This window comes from Molossus molossus, unplaced genomic scaffold (genome assembly GCF_014108415.1).
Source record: "Molossus molossus isolate mMolMol1 unplaced genomic scaffold, mMolMol1.p scaffold_m16_p_3, whole genome shotgun sequence".
NCBI lineage: Eukaryota > Metazoa > Chordata > Mammalia > Chiroptera > Molossidae > Molossus > Molossus molossus.
Genome location: NW_023425366.1, coordinates 131,575,463 through 131,588,196, shown reverse-complemented (window position 1 = coordinate 131,588,196; position 12,734 = coordinate 131,575,463).

Here is a 12,734-nt window from a genome sequence, read left to right as displayed (position 1 = left end):
CGCAGGGGGTGGCCCAGCCCCGACTCTGCGGTGACTTAGTCTGAAGACAAAGAAATGGTTCCTGCCCTCAGCGGGCTTTGGGTTTAGCTGGTGAACACAAACACACTCAAGGTCGTTTGCCAGGGTCCCAGACGTCTGGTCACATGACCCCACAAGTAAAGGGCAGGCCTGTGGTCCCCGGAGCCTCTGCAGACACACACCTCACCTTTGCTGATCCAGCAGCTCTGCTCTCTCCCCACCTCTGGGCCTTTGCACCTGCTGTTCCCAGCACATGGGCCCTCCTCCTGGCCTGTCAGCCCGGCCAGCCCGTGTTCACTGGGCCCTGGACCATGTGATCTCTGTAAAGCTGGACACCTGATGAAGCACAGACTATTATTTTTAATCCATTTTGCTCTTGAGGAAACTAAGGCACAGAGAAATGTAATTAATGCACTCACAACAGGTAGGTGGTAAGTGGCAAATCTGGCGCGGAGCCCTGGCGCGTCTGCCCCTGGGCGAAGCCCCACTGTGCGCTCAGCCGGCAGGAGTCAGCGCTGCCCCTGCACATGCCCACTCCCGGCCCCGAGGCAGTGCCGAGGCCCCTCCAGCCAGCGGTCGCCCACTTCCTCTCCCACGTCAGGCAACTCTGCACAGGGTCCCCCCGGGCTGCTGGATGCCCAGCCCCTCGGACCTGCAGACAGCTGGGCTCCCGCCTGCACAGCCAGAACGTGTTACTCCACACAGACAGCACCGAACTCCTACAAACTGCCCGCTCGGCTGCTGTTCTCTCGGGCCTCTGCAGAGAGCTGGGCAGACAGGGCGAGGATTCTATTTCCTCAGAGCGCTGTGTTCGCTCGGCTTTCTCCCCCTTTCAAATGGGCATTGTTCAACCGGAACATCAGAGATTGACTTTTGAAGCCAAAATTATACCCTCGGAGCAAGTCCAATTTTATGCTCCAGAAGGTCCCTAAGGAGACTGTGGCCAGCCGCTCGCTTTCTCGGGGCAGGATGGGGACGGCTGCGACGGTCCAGCCCCCAGGCCTCCGCCGGAAGGTCAGTGCCCTCACCGGGCCACGTCTCTGGGTCTGAGCCACGAGGGCAGAGCAGGTGGAGCCGGGAAGCCGTCTGCGAACCTACCTGGGGCCCCGGCAAGTCCGCTCAGGGTGACCCTGTCACTGTCACGACGAAGCTGAAACCTGGAGCCACAGTCAGGGCGCAGGCCCAGGTTCGAGCCCGCAGCTCAGGCTGGCGGCCGCGGCCGCGGGGAGTGGCGAAGGGATCCAGGACACTGCGGGGCCAGATTCTCACCCGCGCCAGAGGCTCTGCACAGCGGCGTCCCCTTGTGTCCCTTTCCCTTCACCGCATTCTCCGTGGCAAAGAAAGGCCACTTCTCCCCACACAGTTTTGTCGCAATCAATTTGGCCGACTGTTCCTCGCTCAAACGTCTGCCAAGGGACTACCTCAGACTCACTGGGCAGGGAACCAGGTGGGCTGTTCCTCTGAAGCCTGGCAGAGTCAGTGTCTCCGCAGATGACACACGGAACACAGCCCTGTGCAGGCATCGCCCTGGTGGGGAGGCGCGCGGGCAGCTAGGACGAGGGCCCCTCGGCCACCCCGCGTCCTTCTCCCGCGCTGGACCCCTCCCTCAGGCCACTGGGAAGTGAGCACCTCTCAGGGCATCAACGTGTTCGGACTCATGCATTCTTGTTATGTTTAATTTCATTTCAAATGCTTTGTATGTCCCAGCAATGCTGCTCCTACCATCCACCCAGCACTAGGAAGCATGTGCCCACCCAGTCTATGCAGGAGAAGCACGCAACGCTCTTCACAGGACTCTAAAACCAGGGTCCCCGCAATACAACAGCTGACGGTGAGCATGGTATGACCTGTCCCCACGGTGGGTGCTCCTGGGGGACAGGGAGGGACCTGTCCCTGCGGTGGGTGCTCCTGGGGGACAGGGAGGGACCTGTCCCTGTGGTGGGTGCTCCTGGGGGACAGGGAGGGACCTGTCCCCACGGTGGGTGATCCTGGGGGACAGGGAGGGACCTGTCCCTGTGGTGGGTGCTCCTGGGGGACAGGGAGGAACCTGTCCCTGTGGTGGGTGCTCCTGGGGGACAGGGAGGAACCTGTCCCTGCGGTGGGTGCTCCTGGGGGACAGGGAGGAACCTGTCCCTGCGGTGGGTGCTCCTGGGGGACAGGGAGGGACCTGTCCCTGCAGTGGGTGCTCCTGGGGGACAGGGAGGGACCTGTCCCTGTGGTGGGTGCTCCTGGGGAACAGGGAGGGACCTGTTCCTACAGTGGGTGCTCCTGGGGGACAGGGAGGGACCTGTCCCTGTGGTGGGTGCTCCTGGGGGACAGGGAGGAACCTGTCCCTGCGGTGGGTGCTCCTGGGGGACAGGGAGGGACCTGTCCCTGCAGTGGGTGCTCCTGGGGAACAGGGAGGAACCTGTCCCTGCAGTGGGTGCTCCTGGGGAACAGGGAGGGACCTGTCCCTGTGGTGGGTGCTCCTGGGGAACAGGGAGGAACCTGTCCCTGCGGTGGGTGCTCCTGGGGGACAGGGAGGGACCTGTCCCTGCGGTGGGTGCTCCTGGGGAACAGGGAGGGACCTGTCCCTGTGGTGGGTGCTCCTGGGGGACAGGGAGGGACCTGTCCCTGTGGTGGGTGCTCCTGGGGGACAGGGAGGGACCTGTCCCTGTGGTGGGTGCTCCTGGGGAACAGGGAGGGACCTGTCCCTGCAGTGTGTGCTCCTGGGGGACAGGGAGGAGTAGGTGGCTGACCTGGGCAGACCTGATATCATTATAAAACACTGGAAAAGCCAGACAGAACAGACTGCATAATGTATGAAGCCCTTTATAGGAAAAGTCTAGAAAAGGCAGAATCAGAGAGTGAGGGGGTTGGTCCGCGGCCCTTTGGGATTGTAGGAGTCGCAGGGAGTGGAAAGGAGACTGAGGCCCGCTGTGGTGAGGACCCCCAGGGCGGGGGGCGGGGTCAGGGAAGGCCTGGGAAGGCCTGAGCAGCAGCGTGGACAAAGCCTGGGGGCCATGCGACAGCTGGGGAGGAGCAGACCCAGGGAATGGTCAGCGCAAACCTCTGGGAAAGGGGCCTGTCCGTGTGCCCGGGGAGCATGACAAGCAGAAGCGTGACGGGAAGGCGACGCCAGGCAGCGGAGGCCGTGTCCAGAGCACAAGCCACAGTGAGGACCCTGCCGCTCACTGTAAGGATAATGAGACATCACTGGATGGTTCGGAGCAGGAGAGGGCTCAGTTCACTTCCATCTCAGGGGCTCCCTTGACCGAAGCCCAGATGGGGGCTGGAACAGCACATGGTGGCAGTCAGGAGCCCGGCGCATCGGCTGGCACTGTGGATGAGTAGCTGTGTGGGCTCAGAAATAAGGTCTGTTTTGAGGTAGGCCTGACAGGATTTGCAAGTAAGGAGCTCCGAAGCTAAAAGGAACTGGCAATCAAGTGGAGGCGAGAGAGCTGAACCATGATGGGGAGAATGAACACGTATGTGCATTTACTCTGCTGAACACGCCTGCGGTTCTTCCTGGAGCTCAGGTAGGTGTGGTGACTATGGGAAATTGAGGACAGGAAAAATATAGGTGGGAAAGTTGAGGTTCCCAAGGGATGAAGCAACTTGCCAAGGTCAAGCCTCTAGGAAGGATAGAGTTGGGATTCAAACCCAGGCAGCCAACCCAATTCATGCCCTACTTTCTCAACCACTCTGCACACCAGCTATATACACTGAGTGCTGGAAGGATACACAAGGTGTGTGGATAAAGTTTTTGGATAAAGACACCCCGAGGGCTTCCTGGAGGAGGCAAACTTAGACTGTGACTTGAAGGAAGAACTTGAAGTTCTCCAGGGGACAAGGTGCAGGTCCGACTGCAGGTAGAACAAGATCACACACAAGCTCACTGCAGCATGATCAGGCTTGCTGTAAACCTAAAACAAGCTATGTTTCCACAGGATGGGAGCATAGAGAGGGGGGCAGAGGGCAGCTCCTGGAGGCCCTCGTACCCCGGTCAGTGAAAGTCTGAGAGACCATTGTCTCTGGAACTGAGTGCAGGGCACAGGGGCTGAGGGAAACCAGTACAGGTGATGCACAGGCACACTTGTTATCTACATGGTTATGGGTTTATCCATGTGTATTAATGTGAATTAGAAAAATATATGCACCTGTGACTTCAGAGGTATTGCTTAGGATGGGAGAACACTTTCAAACATGGTTGATTTGTGTTTCCTCATGCACAGTAAAATTGGAAGATTATTTGTGCCATATGGTTTGCAATATCAGAAGATTAGGAAACACCTACATATCCATCAACTGGTTGAAGAACAGGGCAAGTGAACAGAAAGTGGCCTTAAAAAAAAGAATTTTTTTTGTATTCTGATGTACAACAAGATCTAAGTGTATTGTTAAGTCCTAAAATCAACTGGCAGAATATTATATCTAATATGGTTTCATTTGTGATTAGAAAGTGTGTGTGTGTGCGTGTGCATGTGTGTGTACGTGTGTGTATTGCATGTGTGCATGAGTGTGCGTGCCTGTGCACGTGTGCGTGTGCGTGCGTGCATTGCCTGTGTGCATGTGTGCACCTGTGCATGTGTGTGCATGTGTGTGCATTGCATGTGTGTGCACATGTGTGTGTGTGTGTGTGTGTGTGCTTAGCTGTGACCCAACTTTCTCTGGAAAGACACACACAAACCTGACTGTGGTTGTCTCAGCCCAGGCGGCTGTCATGAAATGCCACGGATGGCACAGCTTATAACCAACACAGATTCATCCTCAGTTCTGGAGGCTGGAAGTCTGAGATCAAAGTAGCAGCATGGCCATGTTCTGGTGCCGGCCCTGGTCCTGGTTCATAACTGAGACTTCCGGGGCCTCACAGAACGGACGGAGGGAGGGAACGCTCTGGGACTTCTTCTATCAGGGCAATAGTCCCATTCATAAAGACTCCACTCATGACCTAATCACCTCCCAAAGGCTCCCCTCCTAACACCGTTTACACGGGGGTCAGGATTCCGATGCGTGGATTTGGGGAGTTTGCAAACATGAGACCATAGTGATAGTGGCTGCCTCTAGGAAGTGGCCTGGTGGGCAGGGTGGGTGGAGGTTTGCCTATATACCCTTCATAGCTTTTGCATGTGGAATCACATGCATTTAAAATGAAGTTTCATTATGTAATAGAAAGGAGTGCGGGTCACATATAGGGTGAGGGTCCCCAGGAGGCTGCCGGGCGGTGTCTGCCCCACACGGTGGTAGTGGGCAGTGGGAGCCGCTGAGCGCGAACAGGCGAGGGAAACTCATCATGAGTTTGACTGACTTCACGGATTTTCTTTGATTTTCTTTGATTCTTGGCCTCATTTCTTTCCTTCCGTCCTTTTCACATCTGTGTCTTCATTTATTTTCATGAGAATGTATTGGGAGGGGCCCGTCCCCCTGCAAAAGGGAGGCTGTTCATCAGAGCCGTCTGTGACCCGGGTCTTGACAAGCCCCTGTCCCGATGGTCTGAGTAGCTGGCTGCCAGAGCTGGGTCCAGGCTTGGCCCCGACTCTTAGTGCCCGGATGAACCTAATCAAGCGTTTCTTCCTCTCTCTTGGACCTCAGTATCTTTGGTAGGCCTGAGATGACGACCTTAGCTCTGTCCCAGGTCGCTGTGAGGATGACAGGAGGCCACACAGCTGCAGCCTGCAGCACCGTCGTGGGAGATGTTAGGACACACAGGTCTCAGCTCCAGCGGCTGTGGCAGTAAACATTCTTCTCTATTCAAGAAGCATCCGTCCATTCATGGCAGGTGCTCTGAGGTATACAAGGGTCTCTAGCTCAAGGACTGTGCGGCGTGTTACCACATTTCCACCACCTCCTGGAAACACAAACAAACAAAACGCAACGCTGGCGTTACTCGTGGAACACAAGCTCACGTCGGGAGATCTGCGGACAGAGGAGGGGCCAGGGGTCAGACGACGACATCTCCCCTCCCAGGTCCTCCTTGGTTCTTTGGAGGTATCGAAGAGGATGTCTCAAAGAGCACGGATAGATCTTATCACTCTCCTGATGTCAGAGGCAGGAACCAGGCCTGGAGCAGAGCTGCCTCAGACAAGCCTGCGCTGTGTGGGTTCTTGACCTCATGCAGGAAAGATTTTCTATGCAAGTCCAGATGATTTAAAGAGTACATGTAATAAAGCTGGGACAGTAAATTGAGGCAGTGCTTAGGACAGAGGAAGCAACAGGAGAGACTGGGCAGGACTGCTTTGGATCTCTAGAACATCACAGGGAGCAGTGAGCCAGGGGGCTGCCTTGTATCTAGAACATCACAGGGAGCAATGAGCCAGGGGGGCTGCCTTGGATCTAGAACATCACAGGGAGCAGGGAGCCAGGGGGGCTGCCTTGGATCTAGAACATCACGGGGAGCAGTGAGCCAGGGGGGCTGCCTTGGATCTAGGACATCACAGGGAGCAGGGAGTCAGGGGGGCTGCCTTGGATCTAGAACATCACGGGGAGCAGTGAGCCAGGGGGGCTGCCTTGGATCTAGGACCTCACAGGGAGCAGGGAGCCAAGGGGGCTGCCTTGGATCTAGGACATCACGGGGAGCAGTGAGCCAGGGGGGCTGCCTTGGATCTAGGACCTCACAGGGAGCAGGGAGCCAAGGGGGCTGCCTTGGATCTAAACATCACAGGGAGCAGGGAGCCAGGGGGGCTGCCTTGGATCTAGGACCTCACAGGGAGCAGGGAGTCAGGGGGGCTGCCTTGGATCTAGAACATCACAGGGAGCAGGGAGCCAGGGGGGCTGCCTTGGATCTAGGACATCACGGGGAGCAGTGAGCCAGGGGGGCTGCCTTGGATCTAGAACATCACGGGGAGCAGGGAGCCAGGGGGGGCTGCCTTGGATCTAGGACATCACAGGGAGCAGGGAGCCAGGGGGGCTGCCTTGGATCTAGGACATCACGGGGAGCAGTGAGCCAGGGGGGCTGCCTTGGATCTAGAACATCACGGGGAGCAGGGAGCCAGGGGGGCTGCCTTGGATCTAGGACATCACAGGGAGCAGGGAGCCAGGGGGGCTGCCTTGGATCTAGGACATCACAGGGAGCAGTGAGCCAGGGGGGCTGCCTTGGATCTAGAACATCACAGGGAGCAGGGAGCCAGGGGGGCTGCCTTGGATCTAAACATCACAGGGAGCAGGGAGCCAGGGGGGCTGCCTTGGATCTAGGACCTCACAGGGAGCAGGGAGTCAGGGGGGCTGCCTTGGATCTAGGACATCACGGGGAGCTGGGAGCCAGGCAGGTTGCTACCAGCTCACTGAAGCGTCAGAGGGAAGGGGTCTTGGAGACAGGGTCGGGGTGAGCCCAGGACAAGTGCCTCGGCCTGCTGCCCTAGTTACAAGTGTCCCCGGGAAAGAGAGCAGAGACACACACCTGAGGAAGAGGGAAGACAGTGGTGAAAGCTCCCCGGAGCGTTTTATCTGTTCTCTAAAGGCAGGGATTTTAGGGGATGTCCCAGGGAGGATCTCAATCCCAGGCATTTCGTGGTCTCTACTGACTGGTCGGTGCTGGGGTCGGGGGTCACTAGTCAGTGCAGCTGGTCCTGAGGCAGCCAAGGGTCCCTTCGTCTGGTTTGGGGCGTTCCTGGGCCTGGAGCTGAGACACAGCTGAGGCCTGGATGCGTCTCCAGTCTGACGGGATGTCTCTGTGGTCAGCAGCCCAGCGGCTTTGCCCCTAAGAGTATCTGATGTGGGTCAGAGCCTCACTGTCCCGAGGGCTTAGTGCTTAAGGGAGTGGGCAGGCAGGGCTTGTGTGGGAGTCTGGGAGGCGACTCTCGGGCCCCGCCCCTCCTCCAAGGGGGTCTGAAACCACATGGCTAGTGACCTGCCAGGGGGGACAGGTCAGGGATGTCCAAACTGCATGACGAAAGATACGAAAAGGCAGGGTTTTAAACCCCTGACCAGTGATATGCTGGAGGAGGAAAGGTCACCCTGAGATGAGACCCTTATTTTCCCAGCTGTGCCCATTGCTGGGCCCTGGGGCTCTCTGCCCTGGTGACCTTCTGGCCTGGCCCATCGTCCTCGTTCTGCGCGTGTCTGCCTCCCACATTGACACTTGTAAACCCCATGTAATGAAAGGAGAGGTATAAGAGTCACTTTGTATGTACCTGTGTTTTGTGGTTCAATGACCTTTTCTTTGGGACACATTGATGGCATTATTTATTTTTGGTTTTCCCATAATGCACTGGATGAAGATTTCTTTTAAAAACACATTTATATAGCCCTGGCCAGTTTGGCTCAGCGGTTGGAGCGTCAACCTGTGGACCAGAGAGTCCCTGTTTCAGTTCCCGCTAGGGGCACATACCAAAAATAAATAATAATAATAATAAAAACGCACATTTATAGATAAAAATGGAGGGACATAAGTAAGCCCATTCTAGTGTTGCTGTCAGCTGGAAAACATTACTCAGGTGGGACCCAAGTGAAGGAAAGGGGGAGTGACTAGTGACTCTGGAAGGTTCCGGAAGAAGGAGACCGGGAATGCAGAAGACGGCCAGACTGGTCTGTGTGGGTCAGCAATGTTTCCTGGAGGGGCTGAGCTTATCTGGTGGCCACACAGATGCAGGAGAAAGACAGTTCCAGGCGGGAGGTCACAGGCCCTCACACTCGTCCCTCGGACTTGGTTCCAGTGTCACGTTCTCAGAGAAGCCCTCCCTGACCTCACTCCAGGTCTGTCCCCTTTCAGACTCTTAGCCTCCTCTTTGCCTTTTCTGCTCAAAACTCGTACTGCAATGTATCTTTCTGCAGATACATTGGGTTAATGCAAAGCCCAGGGCACAGACTCTGCCTGTTTGTTTTTTTTGTTTTGTTTTTGTTACAGATGTTTCTCCTTTTTCCCCCATTGACACCCTCCTCCCCATCCCCTGCCCCATCCCCAGCTGTGTTGTCTATGTTTATTGATCATGCATACATACATGTAAGGTCACCCTGAGGTGAGATCCTTATTTTCCCAGCTGTGTCCCTCACAAACCCCCCTCCTCTGAGGTTTGTCAGTCTGTACCCCACCTCTGTGTCTCTGGGTGAATTTTGTTCATCAATATGTTTAGTTCATTATATTCCACAAATAAGTGAGATCATGTGATATTTGTCTTTCTCTGACTGGCTTGTTTCGCTTAGGATAATACGCTCCAGGTCCCCCCATGTCGTCTCAAAGGATAAGAGATCTTTCTTTCTTACAGCTGCATAGTACTCCATTGTGTACATGTACTCTGCCTGTTTTTGCTATTGGTACATCCTTGGTGTCAAATACAGGGTTTGGCACAAGGTAGTGACTATTTAACCTGTCTAATCAATCCACCAAAGAGCGAGGAAGAGCACTGGCCCCCTGAGGTCCTAAGTTCTCCAATGAAACCATAGAATGTCTTCGAGAGTTTTTGTATCTTAGAGGTATACAAGCAGGTGGTATTTTGTGCCATAATGTATCTGTTTGCCTTCATCTAATAGTCATGTTTCCAATTACTCTCTGATGAAATAATTCAGCCTTTCTTCCCCTCCAACACCTTCTGGTAAGTTGATTTTCCGGAAAGACAGCACCACCCTGCTGCTTGCCCCTTGAAAAACTCACGTCCTCAGAGGCGCCTGCCTGCCCCCAGACGTCATGGTGCGGTACCCACACATCTGGGACTGCGCAGGCGCCCGGGGTTCTGGGGTCTCGCCTCTCGTGCCTCTGTGGTCCCAGACTCGCCAGAGCTCCCATCTCGCTGCTCCGAGGCTCAGCCCACAGTACTAGGAACTCAGGGCTGAGGCCTCTGGCCCAGGGCTCTCAAACCTGACCGCACGGCAGGGTCACCTTGAACGGGGTCTTGTGAAACTGCTGGACCCGCCGCCCACGCTTCCGATTCAGGAGGGGCGTGGGGCCTGAGAGTCTGCATTTCTGACAGATTCCCAGGTGACCCTGATGTTGCTGGTTCAGAGTTATTACATTTGAAAACTGCTTTGTCATCTCAACCCCTGTTCTCGTCCAGACACCTGGAGGCTTAACAGAATCGGGTGTACTCGCCGGGCCCAGAAACTGAATCAGAATCTCTGGAGGGCAGCTGAGTCACTGGTGTACTTACCGTTCCTCTGGGAATTCCCGTGCTCTAAAGCCCAGAGAGGTTGTGATTTGCACAAGGTCACACAGCAAGGTGAAGCAGAGACAAGACGAGAGCCTGGACTCTTGGCTTGTGGAACAGTGTCTGCCCAGCACTGTCGTGGACCTGAAATGGCCAGACCCTCTCACGTGTACTGGCATGTCCCCACTTTGCAGAGGAGGACGCTGAGGCTCAGAGACGGCGTCAGGGCGGCCTGCCTTCGAGGGCTGTCCTCTCAGCCTGCACGGGAAGGGCCTGGGCTTTGAAACACCTGACCCGCTTTCTGGTCCCAGCACTTGCTAGAACTGGTGAGCGGGTGAACTCGGGGAAGCAGCTACCCCTCCTCTGTACACGGGCTAACGGTGTCTCACCCGTGGGAAGAAAGCACTCTGCTTCTAAGGGACCCGCCGTCCGTCCCACCCCAAAGCCCGTGCCTCCTTGGACAGGAAATCAGCTCAACAACTGCAGGTCACTGAAGATTTGGGGGTCAGAGACCTGTTTGAATCCCAGACTGATCCCTGCCATTTGGTGTGACACAGGCAACACACTTAATCTTGTGAGCCTCAGTTTCTAAAGCTGAAAAAGGGAATACTATGTCCCCAAGTTGCCGAGGAGACGGACACCCCGGAAGAGCTGGGCTGGCCCCCCGCAGCACACAGAGCCTCTTTGGTGTCAGGACAGGGCAGATTCTCAGGTAGACTGGAGACAGTTCAGAACAGTCACATAATAATTTCTGCTTTTAAATATATTTATTTCTGTCGACTCCTTTAATGCCCATAGCACCCTCAAACCCTCCCTTCAGCGAGGGCGCCAGCTCTCAGAGCAGGGGAGCACCCACCAGGGCCGGGGAGCGTGCCCCTGTGGGCGTGCCCCCTGCCCTGGCCTGGCCAGGTGCTTGTGCCCCCGCCTGGGCCTCTGCATCTTCACACGAAACTCAAAGACAGGAGCCTCTAAGGCTTGGGGACCTCTTGACTGGCGGATGGGGAGACCCGGGCAGGAGGTTCTGGGGCTCTGCAGTCACACTGGAAGGGTGACCCCACCTCATAAAGCTCCAAGGAAAGAGTCATTGCCTCTGGACCCGGGAGGAACCTCAGAAGGAATCTGTCCCCTGCTGTGTTTCCCTCACGGTGCAGAGGGGGCCGGAAGGAGCTGGGCTCGGCCGGCACCCTCGCAGGTCTGTCTGCAGGACTAAGGGGATCCTGAGGCCTGGCTCCGCTCTGGTGACAACAGCCTGGAGGGCTCCCAGCTCTCAGGGGTACCCATGGTGGAAGGAAGCAGAAGGACCTCCTTCTCTCCCCCACGGGCCCCACCCTCTGGGGCTCTGGGGATCCCTGCCATCACTCAGGAGACTCTGGGAAGTGTGGGCTGATCTCCCACCCCACACCCACTCACGTGGTCCCCACTTCAGGCCAGAGCGGGCTTGACTGAGATCTTCCTCCATCACCCAGCATCTCCGGCCCTGTTGTCATGGCAACAGCTCCTCTGCTCTGGGAGAGATCGCTCACCACTGTTGGCCATTCAGGAACCTTGGGCCCCTCCCTTTCCCGGGTCCCCTCCCTCTCCTCAGCTCCCTAGCTCCCTGCCCCCACTGTTCTGGTCACCTCCCCATCTGCTGCTGACACTGGGGCTGTGCTGCTACCTTCCCCTCTCTCCACGCTGCTCCTCCACCCTCCCGTCTGTGCCCCCTCCACTGCCTCCCTGCAGGCTTTGGCCCCGCCCGCACACACAGCGAGGGGGGCTCTGACCACTGTGCTCCAGGGGTCCTCCTCCTTCCAGCAGCTGCCCAGCCCCTGCTCCCCAGTCTGCAGCCTCCTTCAGGGCAGCCCAAGGTCACTGAGGGTTTGGTCAGCCTGGAACAAGTTGGGGAGAAAGAAGCCCCAACTTCCTGTCTGACTTGGGCTCTAGGCCCTGCCTCACCACCTACTAGCTTTGCAATTTCTCTGAGACTCAGTTTCCTCAACTAACAGGGAAAATACAAGTATGGTAACAGTATCCACCTCAGCAGGTTGCCGTGGGATAGACTGAGTGCCGACAGCAGCTGAGGAGCCCTGCCTATGCCCCAGGTGCTGTCGGGCACCTTCCGGGTGTCACGCAGTCCGGTGGGGTGGCCGCACTTGCTTTCCCCACTTACCAACGAGGAGCTGATGCGCAGAGCTGTGGCCCCAAGCCCGTCGGCAGTCTCTGCCCCAGGGAGACCACACGCAGGTGCTCAGATCCCAGCTCCTGGCTCTCTGGCCCCTGTGCTGGGAAAGTGTGCAGACGCCGGGCACGCAGCAGGTGGTGGACGCACAAGGGCCCACACTCACAGTCAGTAACTAAATAATTCACTCCATGCAGAACTTGTCCAGGTACTAGAGACGCAGTGATAAATTACACACACTGGGTGTCCTTGGAGGACTTGCAGGCCGTCGTAAAAAGCACCTGCAGACAAGCAGTGTGGTGGCGGTTCGAGCCCAGACTCTGGAGCCTCTGTGTCTTAGTACAAATGTCACCTGGGCAGGAACCAGTTGGGTGATCTCGGGCTGGTCCCTGCTCCATCCTGGACCCTTGTCTCCTCGTCAATGTCACCTTCCTCAGAGTTGGCATCAGAAGGAAAAAGGGGCATGGACACACGGCCCAGAACGTACCCGGGACAGATGAAAG